This window comes from Gallus gallus, chromosome 3 (genome assembly GCF_016699485.2).
Source record: "Gallus gallus isolate bGalGal1 chromosome 3, bGalGal1.mat.broiler.GRCg7b, whole genome shotgun sequence".
NCBI classification, from domain to species: domain Eukaryota; kingdom Metazoa; phylum Chordata; class Aves; order Galliformes; family Phasianidae; genus Gallus; species Gallus gallus.
The window spans coordinates 52,407,718-52,422,483 of NC_052534.1; the positions used below are offsets into that span (position 1 = coordinate 52,407,718).

The window sequence follows — 14,766 nt, forward strand, 5'->3', positions numbered from 1 at the left end:
TTAAATAGTAACTGATTACATGTCCTTTTGTCACCTCTTGGTGAAACCAGAGGCATCTCTCTTTCTGGAAAGGTTATGTTTTTATTAATTCAGAAGTGCTGTCTTTGCTTTGACCATATATTTGGTTTGCCACTTTCCCTTCTTTGTGCAGTTCTTGCTTCAAGAGTCCAAGGAGCACGCTTTTTGAAAGAATAGGCAGAAAAATGTACTTGTCTAAAATAAAAGAAAAAAATGGTGGATGAGGTTTTGATATCTGAAAGAGGTATTGTGGTTTCTTTTTTTTTTTTTTTAATTATTATTTAATTTTTAAATGGCCTTGAATTATAATCTGGTGATCTGTTTGGATCATCTCACCATTTCAAGTGCACCATTGATGATACTGTGATTAAGGTTTCTTTTTTTCCTCTGGGTCTTGAACACGTGGGTTCATGCAAACTACAGTTGTGAAAATGATGACAGTGTAGTATCACAATACTCAAGTTAGCTTACAGTTAGCTGATTCTCCGTAGCAGTTATCTATGACATTATAGACTACAGAGGCCAGTGTATGCTGTCCGGAAAAGCTCTGTGTTCTGCTGCTCATTGCAGCTCCATGTTTGAGTTGGTAGTTACAGGTTGGACAGGTTTCACATAAGCTTTGTCTCAGGGCCTGTACCATAAAGGCAGAGTTACTTTGTTGCAATACTGAGAATCTCCTCTTCTTTAATCTTCTGTGTACTGGCACATCCTTGGTGTTCAGAGAGTTATGTTAGCCTTCTGAATTTAACATGACTGACTTAAAATAGTGAAAAGTTAGGAAAATATTTCATCCTTCTCATTGGCCCTCTCTGTTTTACATTTTTTACCATTTATATGTAACCCCGAGAGCTAGACATGTACAGAAGACATCAGATGTTCTCATGCTATATGATGATCTCAGGAGAAGGTGTTTAAAGAAAATGCATAGTGTATTTTGACATAAAACTCTATTGTTTTTTCAGAACTGTAAATGGCATTGGACCTATATTTCATTCTGTATGAACTGAAGGAGGGAGTGGAGGGGGTTAAATTGAAATGGGCTTAAACCTTTTCTGATACCTGGAACTGGTCCCAAATATTCCACAGTCCGCAGTGGTGCTATATGGGATATTTCTTCCTTTGGATCCACATCAAAGTTGTGTCAATCTGCATCGCTCTATTTCCCCTCTGCAGTCTCTGAGAGCTGAGACATCTTCCCATGTAGCCTAGGATCAGAGCTGGATGAGAAGAGTGTTACCAGGGAACATGCTGGCAAAAGCAATTCATTGTCCTCGCCTGTAGAATTTACAGTGAAAGTTCAGCAGGGAAGCAAACTGTCCTGATGCACCCCCGTGCTCTGCTCCCAGATTGGGAAGCATTAATAGTGTGTGAAATTTATAAGAAGGAGTTTTGGAATACTGCAGTATGAAAAACTAGCCATGTCCCAACTCACCAGGCAAGATTTAAGTGTAAAACTGAGAACTTTGGTGCCCATCCTCTAAAATGGGCTTCGAGCATTGATTCTTCAGGTTTCATTAGTGTGTAACGTAATGGTACTTCTACGCATTGGGCCCTTGTTGCTGTGGCTCTCCTGTATGCTGAAAATTCCCCTTATAATGTGTCAGCCTAGTAATGGTCTTTACTTTTTCATTTGGGACTGCTGAACTTCAGAATAGATGCTCTCAATTAACATAAGTCAGATAAATGTTATTGTAACTGTGATAGTACATATCACTACTGTGTGTGCTAAGGACATTAAAGCCAGCACTTAATACTGGAAGAGTAGTAAATATGCTGTATGAGCTAATGGACAGCTCACATTAAGAAACTGAAGCCTATATTGCCTGCTTTATGAGTGTGAACTTGCAGTTTGATCCCACTGCTAGATGCAAGGCGATAGGAAGGCGCGTTTCCCCTGAAGACAGCAGCACGCAATGCTGCCAAACCAGCAGTCCCGGGTGCCCTGCAGGGTATGATTCTTGCAGCAGAGAGCGATTGCACAAGCTGTGATGTGCAGGACTAGCTGCTCTATTTTGGCTGAGAATCCTTTGAGGATATTGGTCCCGATTCCCTACTGTCTGAAACCTTTTGCTATTTATACCTGGGTAAAGTGAATGCCTGGCGAGCATAAAATGCCACTACGCTAGTGCTAAAGGAGCTGTTATCCACTTTGCCCAAATATAAATGACTATGCAAAAGGTGAAGCAAGTTCAAGGTCTCTCTTTTTGTTATAGCATTACCCCTAGATCCTGCTGCTCGTGGCTGAATGTGTGAACAGGAGGCTGTGCTTCAGTGGTGGTGGTTTCAGCTCAAGACGTGCAAATGCAGCGAGAAAGAAGAACACTCATTTCTTTTCCCACTATTAGTCAGAGAGAAAAACACGTTTCTTCTTCCCTGAGAAGAGTACAGGGGCAACACATTTATTTGCCAGTTTTCTGACAGTCTGAGGTAGAAGAAAGATACTTGAAAACATCTGGCAGAGGCAGAAATGGACACTATGACTTGCAGTCTCCCTGCACTCGATAGTGGGTAGTGTATTAACATGCCGCGCATTGGAGAGACACAGTCCTTGAAATCCTCTGACACTGCAAGCTACTGCTTTTAAACTAGAACAGAGACAGATAAGGATATTGTGAAGGAGAAATCCAGCATTGCATATTGTAAAACTGAATCCTTAAAAAAAAATTTGGTACTTTTGGCAGTGTTTCATTTATTGTAAATAGAATCCATATATATTCATAGATATTTTCAATAGAATGTAGTGTACTGCTGTTTCTGCTATCTAAGCAAATATCTTGCTGGAGTAATTTAAAAACAGATCTGCTTCGTAGCCAGCACTGCACCAATTTAATAGTAATACTGACCCGTGTTAGAGATCCTGAGCCAGATTTTGACAGCTGTAAACCTGCTGAAAACAATGAAGACATTCATGAGGTTACCTAGCACAGGTAAGGACATCGGAATCTGGCTCTTTCTGAGTAGAGCTGCTTGTGAATCGTGTTCTGCCATGCACTCTGCTGTGGAAAGACCATTTCAAAAAGCAAGGGATGCAAATCATAGGGAATAACAGGCATCATGAAGAATAATGCCTAGGTAAACCTCCATTTATGTGCCTATCCAGTTTATTTAAATAATCCACTTTTTGCTGCAGATAGGATGTCATAATGTTGTTAACATTGAACCACACCTGGTGGGATTGTTTTTACGTACCTTCTAGTACATGTATACACCTTTTCACGTGCACATTTCCCTCTGTCTAAACATATCCCGAGATTACACATGCAAGGCCCATAGCTTCAACGCAGACACAGATTGAGCAACTGCAGCTTTAAATTTGCTGATGACAAATATGCAGAATTAATTTAACGGGGGATGTGGTGTAGTAATGCTAAATGAAACATTTCAAAACGTAAACAAGAACCTTCTGTGTTACGTAGGTCTTTAAAAGTAATCCTGTGAAGCTTGCTTCTTGTGGCTGTGCTCTCATCAGAAATTTGAAGAAAATAAGGTTTTGAAAAGTATTTGAATATATTGAATATTTGAAAATACATGTTATCCACTGCAGTGTGCAAATGTGTGTCAGAGGATTCTTTTGCTCATAGATACTTTGCTAAGTTCCAAGGCTGCAAAGTTTTATCTAGCTGGGAATCTCAGATCTATGCTAGCAGTTATCTCCAGATGGCTGCACTCCATTTTGTACCAAGCCTTCAGCATCTCAGTGGCTGCATGTTTGGAATTATGAAGCACACTATTCCAGTTGTATTTGCCAGAAAACATACAGGGCACTGTATGATAAGCTATGACATGTGGTATAACTCAAAGAAGAGGTGAGAGATAAAGTGTGGGGAGAGAAGAGGAAAAAGGGAAAGAGTAGAACAGGAGAGGAAGGAAGACACAGCAAGAGAAGTTTGTCTGTGTAATGAATTTGGTCTGACCGGCAAATACGATCTGACTTGTGAATTTAATTGAATTTGATCCAAGAAAGACACAGCTGAGTGATCTGCAGGAAGAAATCTTTTCCTAGAAGTATGCAACTCCAAACTGTATAAATTCCTCCACTGATCCTAAAATGTCTGTGTACCACTAAGCCTGCATAACTGGATAGTTCTGAAGAAAAAGTGGTGTGTTGAGATATTCAACTGAAGAATAACAAAAAAAAAGTCATTGAATGTTGAGTATTGGAAGAAGAAAAAACTATATAATTTCAAGTTGGCCAATGAAACACGAGTGATAAGGACAGTTAATCATTTCTGGTGCAGCTGTTTCCTGACATTTCTGCAAAATGTTGTGGAAAAATTAATGAAGGTTCATTCAGTAGTGGTTTCAAGCTTGGCTAGTGGAAAATATGACAGTATTTCCATCATCAATTAAAAGCAAGCAATGCTTTTTTTTCCTTTTTTTTCTTTTCTTTTTTTTTTTTTTTCTGTAGGGGAAGTGGTATGCAGTCTGTACTGCACAGGAAATTGTAGACTTGAGAGCAGCTGTGTGATAGCAACAGGTATGCCGAGAATATGAAGAAGAGCCTGGGCCCATTGCTCTTACCACACGTGCTTCAGTGCAGTAGAGCTCTCTCTGCTAGATACTGGAAAAGACAACTTGCATAGCATGACACTATCTATCTAGCATGTGGGTTATTCCTTCAGACATCTCGCTGAAAATAAACGTCCTTCATGCCACTTCAGTGAAAAAGGATGTATCAGTAACGTTTTCATTGTGACTGTATTTTATTACTACAGTGTTCTGAAGGTGCAACTCATTTTGGTGTAGAGGCAGGATTTTTTTAACCAATCTCAGTAATCTCACTTCAGCATGTAACATTTTTGCAGCCATGCAGCACATCTTAGTGAGCACGTGTTGTTGCTGTGCTCCTTCTGTGCAGAGCAGTAGTAAACCTGATGTAACAGGCTCGCCATTTTGCAATTTGGAGCAGTGAGGAACCTGCGGAGCTCATGTGCAGTACAGACAAGGGGCTGTGCAAGCGTGTGAACTCAGTGTGTAGTGTTGCATATAGCCAAGAAAGCATGCAGCTCAGAAACACGAGTGTGGCCTGAGGGCACATTCAGAACACAGATCAGCATAGCTGAAGGTCAGTGTAGCAGCTGAGCAGTGGCCTGTGTCCATTCCCTCACCTCACAGCCTGCAATGGCAGGCAGGCAGCTGCTTCTGCCCCAAGCTCCTCCACATAACTCAGTTTTGGGGTTACTGGATCACTCTTCTGTTGGATAGCCTGCATAGGCCAGAAGGTAATCGGGAATCAAGCAAGATACGCAGTTGTAAGTTGTGAAGATGAGTCCAAGATTTCCACCTGAATTCACTTTTTTTCTTCTCCCAAAGGGATCCATGTTTTATCTGGGGTTAAAAATGCATTGGTGTGAAAACACAGGGCTTGTGTGGAATTATTGTAAATCACTTTAGAAGTTTAGGTGAATGACTTAGGGACTCAGTACCTCTTTCTGGACTGCCTGCCCTAACAGATTTCTTATTCCTCTGACATTCTGAAATACTTCCAGTTCAGCCATAAATATGATCTCTAGCCTGTTTACACAATATGATGATTCATGCTAAAGTGATTGATAGAAAATACATTATAGTGAATGGTTTATCCTTTTCTAATATCCCTCTGTAAAGAAGATTCTTACTCCTGAAGAAAATTTACAAGACCCTTAGCAAGTTCACTAAAAATGTTTGTCTTTCTCCTTGTAATGCTATCTATGGAGGGTGTAGTCCTGACTGAGTGGTTTAGGCCACTGTAAAACAACAGCGATGGAGTTGCATCCATGATTTAGGTGTATTCATATAATAATGTAAAAGTCAGGTGCAGGTTCCCTGTCTTTGGTGCAGTCAAGCTCTAAGGAGCTTTGTTTAAGACTTTCCCATGCCTGCAATCCCTTGTGTTAGTGAAAATTTTGCTGAAGTTGGTGGCAGCTTTGCCAGTATCACAGCATTAAGGGCAGCTTATGCATAAGAGCCTGCATTTAATCTTGATTTGGGACATTAAAAGATCAGGCCTTCAAACATCCCTCCACATGCTTGTCTGTAATTAGGTGAGTTACTGTGGCTGCACAGTTGCTGTTGTACTTGCAGTGACCCTGCTTGTGCACTTTGGTGTTTGCATGGGAGGAAGGCAAGGAGGAGGGTTCCAGTCCATCAGTTTATCTGATGGGGGCACAGCAGATAAAGGCTGCTTTTAAACTTCTCAGCATGAGGGTTGTGCCTAGAGCTATGGAAGAACTTCCCATAAAAGCAGATTATCAATTGAAAGAGGAATTTCCAGAAGAACAAGTTTTCCACTGCAAAATTTCTGTATTGCTGATTTTTATTTTTTGCTTTTGTTTTCTCATGGAAATCTCTGAATGAACTACTTCCCTTTAAGTCACCTAAATCCATGCAGAAGATACTAGATGAATTGAAGTGTGCTAGCGTGGTTTCAGCTGTTATTAAGTTGCATCTGTCTATTATTCCTTCTCATCTCATGGCAAATGGCAATATAGAAACTTAATGCCTTAAAAGTTCCTACTGGCAGGTGACCTTGACAGGCCTACATGTCCCCACTGTACATTGGAGTCACCCTGGTGAAAACATCTACTCACTACTAAAAAGCAATGTTAGCTTGATGAAACAGGCCAAAAAAATTGAGTCTGCAGTCCCTGGGTAATGCACTGCCTGCCTGGGAGCTTGTATCTTTGCTGCTCAGCATCAGTCTCCCAAATTTTTCTATATTTTTAACCAGTTATTTAAAATGTCCACAGTGGTTGTAAAACTCCTGGATCCATTTGAGATTAATGGGGAATGGAAAGTAAGTACATTCAAGTAACTGTAAAATTGGCTAAGGTCATGCGATCAAAGTGCTTGAAGGACACCTACACAGTTCTTGCTTTATTGCTCTATCTGTCCCTACAGAAGGCAGCTGGATAATAGCTAGGACGTTACTGGAGATGACTGGACACCTGGTGCTGAGCATGTGGGAAGGGAGGGGAATGCTGCTGACACCAAGGTGTTCATTGAATCACACAGTGACCTCTTATGGATGAAAGTTAAAATAATGAACGCATATATTGCAAATGTTACTTTTACTTTTTAAAGCAGCCCTTTGAATAGTTCATCAAGGTTTGTAATAGATGGTGTATTCTCCTTAATGTATGGTGTCTCCAGACTTATTAAACTTTTTCTTGCTGTCCCTCATGGGTTCTTCATCCTACTTTTTATATAGACATGCTGCCAATCCTACTGAAAACACCAAACCTTTTGACTGTATTGCACAGTGACAATCTTGCACATGTACTGATCGTGGCAGGTGGCATGCACAGAACACTAGTTCCTGCTGTCCTCAAAGATAGCGTGTCCCACAGAAGGAAAGCATGCTGTGTGACAGCTACTTCATGGGAGGCAGCTCTCTGTCTACACGAGACTGGAGGCTGGCAGAGGTTTCTCCACCTCATGTACACAGGAAACAGCATGGAAGATGTCTGACTTTCCTTCAGGTGGTCTCCCCTGTGCTTCTCGGAAATACATGGGAGCTGTGGTTAAACATTACAGTCTAACCTTTTGCTTGCACAGGCACCAAAGAGGAGCTAAGTAACTTTAAACCATTAGCTCAGTTTTAAGTATCTCTTCCGTGGGATGAAGGGCAGTTGACTCTTAATCATGTTATATCTTCCAAATGAATGACTCAGAACAAAAGTCCCATGCTACCTCTTCCCCCAGCAAAGCACGGTGCCAGTGCAGCTAGTGAAATGAGAAGTGCAAGAGACCTCCTCAGCCCTTATTCTGCTCCTTTCATAGGATTCTTTTTGTTTCTCATACCCTCTCACTCTGTGGTTTTGCCATCGTAGTTTTATCTAGGTGGCCTGAATCGGATTTCTGAGTGTCAGCCACCAGCAGTCCTGTTCTTACCTGAGATTGCTGGATGGCATCTGCAGCCCTGAGCCCTTCTGCTTCCCCCTGCTCAACTGCCCCAGGCAGCTGGAGGCAAAGGAAACAGGCCTGAATTGAAAGAAGTTGCTCCATGCAGTTTGGCCACTTATTTAAATAGGTAAAAAAATGCCTTTCGTGGATAACTGTATAATTCTTTAGCATTCAAGAGAAAGTCAAATACAGTTGCCATACTAACAGCTAAGTCTTAACTGTAGCTGAAAAGCTGAACATGGTTTTAAAGATAGAATGCGACGACACCATTTCTACCTACCCCCTCACTGGGGGAAAAAAAGCCAAAACCTGTCTTACTTTTCACCCACTGTATTAGGTAAAATGTTCTGCACTGGGAACTGAAACTGGAGTTTTCACTCACCTGTTAGAGTTTAAAGACCATGTGAAAGAATGATCATAGAAGTTATTCGGACCATTCAATTATTTAAATAATAATTTTAAAAAAGCATTTAGCAAAACCCACATTGGCATCAATCAGTTGTATTTCATGGTTGCATTGCGAAAGCTACAAATGTCCTCAGTTCTAAATTTAAGATAGACAGAAATTGTTCTGTTTAGCATGTGCTAAAATTATCCAGCATACAAATACTTAGGGGAAGTGTAAAAATTAAATCCCAATTTTTAAAAGGGCAGCTTAAAGAGGAAGGAATGCAGATGTAGCAGTATTGAATAAGTGCCATCTCAGGAGAAAATTTACCAAACACAGGGAAGAGTCATACACTTCATGTCCTTGTTATAAGATTCTCGGAGAAAACACTCCCACTCAGATAGAAATTCATTGTAAACAGCTCCCTTGCTGTTGTGGTTGGTGTACTTTTGAGGATGCAGTAGCTCTTAGAAGGAGCGGGGTGCGTTGTGTAATACTGTGACCTTATGTTGCATAGACACTTCCAGTTTTGGAATGTGAAATGTCTGAAACTGGGAGTGGGCGGACAAGAGGTGGAGCCAGCCAGGAGCCTGGGTGGCTGTGTTTCTGAGAAACTCTTCTGCTGGTGAGCGCTGCTGATCTGCCAAGTGTATGGCCAAAGCCCCAAATATTGCTGTATCGAACCACTGAACAAAATTGAGTTGCAAACTGACACAAAGCTATGGGGTGATATTTTGGAAGCTGAGCTTTTAAAACTTTGTTGAAAACAAAGCTGAATTCTTTTAGACCTGAAACCACAGCCTCTCAAAATGCGTCAGACACTCTTGATGTAGCAGCGAGGTCAGCTTCTCTCCCCCCACACCTGTGAGTCAGGACAACTCTATTAAAGGAAGCTTTTATTGGAAGCTGTCGATAGAGAGGTAGACAACATGCAGATGTTGAGATTTCAGTGGAAAAGCGTTTAGATCCTGTACCTACATACATGGTCACCAACAGGAAGAAGAATACTATTCTGAAAAGCAGAGAGACACTGAGGAAAGGCTAGTGTTTAAGCAGAGGTAGGTTCATTAGATTTCACCTTCTCTCTAATTAAAGCTAGGATTCAGAGTCCATGCATGCTGGTGTTGTATCCATTTCTCATGGGGAACAAAGGCTAAATCTCCTGTGGGTTAGATGTCCTCAGTGCTTACCCACCGTGCCTTCTGTACCTACATGTTGTGCTGAGAGTTACAGGAAAATAATCTTAGAGCAGCTCAGCTGACTGTAGAGAGAAAAAAAGAACAGGAAGGATTGGACAAAGTATTGGTGGGAATTTCAGAAGCATGAGCTTGATTTTCAGGTAGTGTAGTGCAGACACTTTTTGAAGTCGAAACTTCCTATTGTTCAATCACGCACTTACTATTTCCTTTGCTGTAGACCCAGACCTGCTCATGGGTGAGTCAACCATAATGGGGCTTAAAAATGTTAGCGAACAATGTTGTCCCATTTATATTAATTATCGTATAAGTTTTTTTCTTGTTTTTTGTTATTGCTACTATTAGCTGGACTGCTCTAGCAGAGTGTTAGCATAGGTAAAGAACCTCTAAAATGTGTTGTAACAACTGGGACCTCTGGTTCTAGATGTGATCTCCTTTTAATGCTGGTGGGTGCTCCCTGATTACAGAACTTACTTCCACCAAAGAAAAAATATCTAGCAACACTGAAAAATAACACATCTAGAACTAATTTATAGTGCCAGTAATTTTATTGCTTCCATGTGAGATTGCTAGCAGAAGGAAAGAGATCCAGCTGCAGTTACTTAATTCATGACCTGTCAGAAAAATAGGTTTTGGTTTCCAGTCCTGATGAGCACCTTGGGTGAAAGGCAAAGCATGGTCCTGGCTGTGTAAAGAGCAGACCTCCCCAAACCCTCAGCACAGTTGGTAGAGATGAATTTGAGCAGTTTTCCTGAGAGTATCCCATGTGGAGTTTTTCACTATCTTGAGGGCTTATATTTTCCTACAAGCTGATTCAAACTCTGCTTTTTTTTTTTTTTTTTAAGTTACTCTTCTTTGCACCTTTATATTTTCCTTTAGGTTTTTGAATCTGTGTGTGTTGCATTTTATGAGCAGCCCCAGAAATGCCTTTTAGCTAGAAATGTAAATAACCTCATATCTGAAAAACTATAAACCAACTAGGTGGTGTCCCTGCCTGCCAAATGTTCCTTAGCAAACACTCAGGCAAAGAGTCCTCTCTATGCAGGTACAGCTATATTCATGTGTGGGGTATGAGTTTGAGTGAATAAGCTGCTTTTGCAGGCTTACTGAGGCAGGTATCTGCTTGAAATGACATTTATGTTTTTTCCATTCAGAATTCATTTAGTCTAAAGATGGTTGGGAAGCAAAAGAAACAGAAATACATGTTCCTTAAGTGTAAAACAATAGTTTATCTATATATAAGATGAGCAGAGAAGGGAGTGGAAAAACAGACCCAAACACAGCAGCATGGAGGCACAGCAGGAGAGGCACAGAGCTGCACCTGGGGACCCTGCAACTGGCAAAGGAAGCTCCACTAGCTGCCACAGACCTTTTAGTGTGATTCAGCAAACTATTTCCCCATGGGATGAGACATAATGGTGATTCCCATGTGGTCTGCCTGGGAGCCTCCTGTCTAAACCTAGTCTGAGCAGCCAGCAGGAGCTGTGGCTGCTTTTGGCCTTTCTGTGGCCTTCCTCTTCTGGCCTTTTTCAGGCCTTCCCCTGCCCTGTGCACCCGCAATCAGGCTGCAGGATAGCAACGTAACTGCTGTCATCTTCGGGATGTTGTGTCAGACAAAGCCACTTGGTTCATACAAGTCCTGTCCTTACTACTTCTTTTGCTAAGCAGGTTTACATAGCATATTAAAATCCAAATCCTTTCTTAAAATTAGGTATGGCATCCTTGAACAAATCAAGGAGAAAAATAAATTGTTATCCTGAAGAAAGCTATGAAGAAAAGTAACACACTGACAGCATCTTTGCTTTTAAGTTTTGCTGATCAGAAATCAGTGGCTGAATACTGGGTCAACCATCTGTAGCAGTCCTGCCATCAAATACTCCACCTTATGAGGATACAAACAGCAGCTCCTGTAGCTTGGTGTAATGAACCAGCAGCTCTTCACTGGTGCAAGCAGAGCATTTAGACTCTGCTGTAACAGTAGTGTTTATTATGCAATTGCATCCCAGCGTTTGGGGTTGTTTTACTCAAGCACATCTCGCTAATCCACAATTAAAATGGCATCTTCATCTCACACTTTGAGGTTGAGAAAAGGCTTTGGAAGATTTCAGTAGCTCTTCTGATGAGCTTGGTGGAAGAACAAAATCAAAGAAGGACCTTTTGTTGGAGCAGTTGGGCCATCACAGAGACAGCTGGCTTCTTCATTACAGCAAACATGTAGGTGGTTCTTCTCGTGTTTTAAGATCTGAGAGAGGAGCTCTGACTTTCCTGACACCTTTTGTTGCAGATCGTGGAGGGCCACGTCAGCTGTGCTGCATGCAGCACCTGCCAACAGTTGACCCTTTTCCTCTCAACCACTTTGAACTAACAGGTTACATTTTCCTGGCAGGATCAGACCTGAGTGGTGAAGTTGCCCTGAGTTCAGGCAATTTCAAATGTGCAGTTTTTCACACTTGTTTGATTGTGGTGTCCATGGCTCATTTTTACCCATACTTTCTGCTTGGTGTACTAGTTTCCAGCACCCTTTCTTGGTGGTTCTTATGCAGCTCTAGGGGAAGCAAAGGAAGGAGTACTGAGTGCAATTTGGAGGATGATCGGGGTGAGATCAGCTCTTGAAACACAAGTCAAGTTAATGACGAAACCTGAGTTTTATTAATGATACAGTGTAATTATTACTGCAGGCAGGGCAGATACCTCCTATTTCTCATCTTTTCACTTGTGGATCCCATCTCAAGCGACCTAACTCCTTGGCCTTCCTACCCTAGGCTCGGGTCTGACCAAGGGCCCAAACCTGCAGCCCCGACAGAGCAGTGCCCGCAGATTTCAATGGGGCACGTGGGCTGGGGGGAGGTGTGTCATCAGCAGATCTAGTTGATCTAGCAAATCTAGACAGAAAGTTGATGATAGGGGGCATCTAATCAGAAGGGGAGAGACCTGCCCTCTCACCAGTCAGTGGAGATGTATGTCAGTGCTCAGCATCAGCCAGGCTGGTGTCAGTGTGCTCCCCTGTCCTAAGGTCTTCACAAGGAATAAAACGCGTAACAAGCCAAGCTGCTTACCTTCTGTAATTGCCCATAAAATGTTAATCCTAACTTTTGGTAGGCTGCCTCTATCACTTTCAGCTGGGAGATGCTGGGCCTGATCAGGGAGGTGGCACAGAGCTGGGTGTGCACTCTGGGTGGGTAAGTGGGAGGAAGCGGAGCTGGTGAAAGTGACGCTGCACAGGGGCAGCTGGAGGCGGCTGCGGCAGGAAGAACACCTGCGGCGGCATGCAGGGAGATGTAAGATAGCGTGGCCCCTCCTCACCTAGCGGCCTCTCTTGCCACCTCCCCATAGTTCCTGTCACCTCCTCCTCTGCTCTTCTTTGCTGGAGCATGTTGCAACAACCACCTCCATTTGCTGTCATGGCCTACGCCCGCCCTCAGTGCAAGATCAACTGTGCTCTCATTGCTCGATGGAGACCTGAGCCCTGCAGCCTGCAGTGCAGGGAGCTGCCATGCCATCTGCTTGCATAGGCCAAAGTGAGGGAGTTATTTACACTCAGGAAAACAACTTTCCAACACCCACAGTTCAAACATTGGTTGATGGAGAAAGTCCATGGCAGGAACTTATCAAAAAGAAAAATATCACCGTATCTTGTTTTACTTCTCCTCTCTACCTTGCCTGTGTCATGACTGTTGCATGTTACACTGAAAACAGAACATTTTCCTACCTTTGAACATCCAGTGAGTGGTCTCTGTAATAATCCAGCAGAGCCTCAGCCTGACTCAGGCAGCAGATTAGGGAAGAAGGCGGTCTGGTGGCCCAGGAGGCCTGGGAGAGAGGTGGCCTTTGACAAGACATGGCCCCACCATCCCACCAGATCTGCATGAGCCTTCACTGCCATCTGAAGCTGCAACTCCATGCCCTGCTCCTCCTTGATCTAGGGCTGAATTCCCTGCGTGCCAGGACTGATCCAACTGAGAACAACATGGTCCTTATTTCCCCCAGGTCATTTCTGAGTTAGATTGTTTCTTGGTTTCAGATTGAATTAGGCAGTTCATCTTCTCTTTTGTACATTTTTCTCCTCTTTGTCTTTAAATTGGTAAAGTACTAAAAAGGTGATGCATTATTCTTATTTAAACTTTTTTTTTTCCCTCCAAATCTAGGTGGGGGCAATAGGATTAGGTTCCAATCACTCTGCTTTCAGCATTATAATTTAGGAGTTCCATCATGGTCTTGAGTATGTGGTCTTGTCTCTTATTAACTTAATATAAATGTGATGTCAGAATATGGTCTTCAGTATTTAAGCCCACTAATAATTATTTTTACATTCATATTTCCTATAATAAAAAAAATTACTCTTAATTTCAGATGAAAATTAAATTGTCTAAAGAATAATGGCAGCAACTGATTTATCTTGCATCTCAGTGTTTATCTATTCTAGTAAAAAATCAGTGACTATTAAATTTACTACTGAGGCATAGGATTAAAAAGCAAAACTGTGATGCTGAACAAAGCATAGTTATATCAATGAGTATTAATCACAGCATGTCAAGAAAAGATCATGCTCTCAATTTCCCACTGGACTTAATGTTAAAAATATAATCTTATTAACTTCAATTACCATTTTTTTTATATTTTAAAATAAGAACAAAATAAAAATTGTAATGCCAGAATAATCATTTTCATTGACTCTTGCATGTGAAGTTGGCAGTGTGTTACAGTTTTTCCTGTTGTAAATGAGAAGGGTCGGGTATAAACCTGAACATTTTTGTTTAATCCTGGCCCTGTAGCAATTGATGTGAGGTCTTTGGAGCCACACAGGAAGAGTGCATAATAACGAAACAAAACCCTCATGTAAGCTCAAGCCAAAGGAGTCACAACATTAAATAGAAAAACCATAATTGTAGAAAAGACCATTTCCTTACACAGCTCATATGGAGCACTAGAAAGTTGGCACATATATTGCTTCCAGTAGTAATGTTGCTGTAATATGCTTTAAACAGTTGCAGAAACTCTTAGGAGAGCCTTTGGGGCCTCGCTTGTCTTTCCTTTGAGCTAAGCTCACGTTGTGCTGAAGCACGAAGTCACCCTAGAATGGAGATTGTTGAGTATCGTTCTGCCTTGCTGTGGAATGTCCTGTAGCCATTAAAACTATGTAGGATACAGGGGTCCTTGTACAGTCAGGTATGGCATTGTGAGCAAGGGCTGTGAGTGCCCAAGATGGGCTAGGGCTGCTTCTGGGTGCATAGAATGCCTTTGAGCTCCCATCTCCACTCCTCTGCACATGCCAGCTGTCGC

The 14,766-nt window shown here is 41.9% G+C and overlaps 1 protein-coding gene across 17 annotated transcripts in view; it reads left to right on the forward strand.

The window, feature by feature from the left end:
• Positions 1-14,766, forward strand: part of HIVEP2 (HIVEP zinc finger 2) — a 126,604-nt gene that overhangs the window by 75,188 nt on the left and 36,650 nt on the right. The window lies entirely within an intron of this gene.